This window comes from Hyla sarda, chromosome 5, assembly GCF_029499605.1.
Source record: "Hyla sarda isolate aHylSar1 chromosome 5, aHylSar1.hap1, whole genome shotgun sequence".
Taxonomy (NCBI): domain Eukaryota; kingdom Metazoa; phylum Chordata; class Amphibia; order Anura; family Hylidae; genus Hyla; species Hyla sarda.
In genome coordinates, this window is record NC_079193.1 from 126,387,222 (window position 1) to 126,390,892 (window position 3,671).

Below are 3,671 nucleotides of genomic sequence, written 5' to 3' on the forward strand. Positions count from 1 at the left end.
CTCACCTCCTCCACATCATCACCACCCCTCTCACCTTCTCCACATCATCACCCCCCTCTCACCTCCTCCACATATCCGCCCCCCTCTCACCTCCTCCCCATCATCACCCCCCCACCTCTTCCACATCATTACACCTCCCTCTCACCTCTTCCACATCATCACCCCCTCTCACCTCTTCCACATCATCAACCCCCCCTCTCACCTCCTCCACATCATCACCCCCCCGTCACCTCCTCCACATCATCATCCCCCTCTCACCTCCTCCACATCATCAACCCCCTCTCACCTCCTCCACATCATCACCCCCCTCACCTCCTCCACATCATCATCCCCCCACCTCTTCCACATCATTATACCCCCCTTTTCACCTCTTCCACATCATTACACCCCCCGTCTCACCTCTTCCACATCATCACCCCCCCCCCCTCTCACCTCTTCCACATCACCACCACCCCTCTCACCTCCTTCACATCATCACCCCCCCTCTCACCTCCTCCACATGATGATGTGGAGGAGGTGAGAGGGGGGGTGATGATGTGGAGGAGGTGAGAGGGGTGGTGGTGATGTGGAAGAGGTGAGAGCGGGGGGGTGATGATGTGGAAGAGGTGAGACGGGGGGTGTAATGATGTGGAAGAGGTGAGAAGGGGGGTGTAATGATGTGGAATCATCACCCCCCCTCTCACCTCCTCCACATCATCACTCCCCCTCTCACCTCCTCCACATCATCACCCCCCCTCTCACCTGCACACACACCATCACCCCCCTCTCACCTCCTCCACATCATTACACCCCCCTCACCTCCTCCCCATCATCACCCCCCCTCACCTCTTCCACATCATTACACCCTCCTCTCACCTCTTCCACATCATCACGCCCCCTCACCTCTTCCACATCATCACTCCCCCTCACCTCTTCCACATGATTACCCCCCTCTCACCTCCTCCACATCATCACCCCCCCTCACCTCTTCCACATCATTACACCCTCCTCTCACCTCTTCCACATCATCACGCCCTCTCACCTCTTCCACATCATCACCCCCCCTGTCACCTCCTCCACATCATCACCCCCCTCTCACCTCCTCCACATCATCACCCCCTCTCACCTCTTCCACATTATCACCCCCCCTCACCTCTGCCACATCATTGTACACCCTCTCACCTCTTCCACATCATAACCCCCCCTCTCACCTCTTCCACATCATCACCCCCCTGTCACCTCCTCCACATCATCACCCCCCTCTCACTTCCTCCACATCATCACCCCCCCTCACCTCCTCCACATCATCACCCCCTCTCACCTCCTCCACATCATCACCCCACCTCACCTCTTCCACATCATTATACCCCCCTCTCACCTCTTCCACATCATAACCCCCCCTCTCACCTCTTCCACATCATCACCCCCCTGTCACCTCCTCCACATCATCACCCCCCTCTCACCTCCTCCACATCATCACCCCCCCCCCACCTCTTCCACATCATTACACCCCCCTCACCTCCTCCCCATCATCACCCCCCCTCACCTCTTCCACATCATTACACCCTCCTCTCACCTCTTCCACATCATCACGCCCCCTCACCTCTTCCACATCATCACTCCCCCTCACCTCTTCCACATCATTACCCCCCTCTCACCTCCTCCACATCATCACCCCCCCTCACCTCTTCCACATCATTACACCCTCCTCTCACCTCTTCCACATCATCACGCCCTCTCACCTCTTCCACATCATCACCCCCCCTGTCACCTCCTCCACATCATCACCCCCCTCTCACCTCCTCCACATCATCACCCCCCCTCACCTCCTCCACATCATCACCCCCCTCACCTCAACCACATCATCACCCCCCCTCACCTCCTCCACATCATGACCCCCTCTCACCTCCTCCACATCATCACCCCCCCTCTCACCTCCTCCCCATCATCACCCCCCTCTCACCTCCTCCCCATCATCACCCCCTCTCACCTCCTCCCCATCATCACCCCCCCCCTCACCTCTTCCACATCATTACACCCTCCTCTCACCTCTTCCACATCATCACGCCCCCTCACCTCTTCCACATCATCTTCCCCCTCTCACCTTCTCCACATCATCACCCCCCCTCACCTCTTCCACATCATTACACCCTCCTCTCACCTCATCCACATCATCACGCCCTCTCACCTCTTCAACATCATCACCCCCCCTGTCACCTCCTCCACATCATCACCCCCCTCTCACCTCCTCCACATCATCACCCCCCCTCACCTCCTCCACATCATCACCCCCTCTCACCTCCTCCACATCATCACCCCCCCTCACCTCTTCCACATCATTATACCCCCCTCTCACCTCTTCCACATCATCACCCCCCCTGTCACCTCCTCCACATCATCACCCCCCTCTCACCTCCTCCACATCATCACCCCCCTCACCTCCTCCACATCATCACCCCCCTCACCTCCTCCACATCATCACCCCCTCTCACCTCCTCCACATCATCACCCCCCCTCTCACCTCCTCCCCATCATCACCCCCCTCTCACCTCCTCCCCATCATCACCCCCTCTCACCTCCTCCCCATCATCACCCCCCCTCACCTCTTCCACATCATTACACCCTCCTCTCACCTCTTCCACATCATCACGCCCCCTCACCTCTTCCACATCATCTTCCCCCCTCTCACCTTCTCCACATCATCACCCCCCCTCACCTCTTCCACATCATTACACCCTCCTCTCACCTCCTCCACATCATCACCCCCTCTCACCTCCTCCACATCATCACCCCCCCTCACCGCCTCCACATCATCACCCCCTCTCACCTCCTCCACATCATCACCCCCCCCTCACCTCTTCCACATCATTATACCCCCCTCTCACCTCTTCCACATCATAACCCCCCCTCTCACCTCTTCCACATCATCATCACCCCCCTGTCACCTCCTCCACATCATCACCCCCCTCTCACCTCTTCCACATCATCACTCCCCCTCACCTCTTCCACATCATTACCCCCCTCTCACCTCCTCCACATCATCACCCCCCCTAACCTCTTCAACATCATTACACCCTCCTCTCACCTCTTCCACATCATCACGCCCTCTCACCTCCTCCACATCATCACCCCCCCTCACCTCCTCCACATCATCACCCCCCCTCACCTCCTCCACATCATCACCCCCCCTCACCTCCTCCACATCATGACCCCCTCTCACCTCCTCCACATCATCACCCCCCCTCTCACCTCCTCCCCATCATCACCCCCCTCTCACCTCCTCCCCATCATCACCCCCTCTCACCTCCTCCCCATCATCACCCCCCCCCTCACCTCTTCCACATCATTACACCCTCCTCTCACCTCTTCCACATCATCACGCCCCCTCACCTCTTCCACATCATCTTCCCCCTCTCACCTTCTCCACATCATCACCCCCCCTCACCTCTTCCACATCATTACACCCTCCTCTCACCTCATCCACATCATCACGCCCTCTCACCTCTTCAACATCATCACCCCCCCTGTCACCTCCTCCACATCATCACCCCCCTCTCACCTCCTCCACATCATCACCCCCCCTCACCTCCTCCACATCATCACCCCCTCTCACCTCCTCCACATCATCACCCCCCCTCACCTCTTCCACATCATTATACCCCCCTCTCACCTCTTCCACATCATCACCCCCC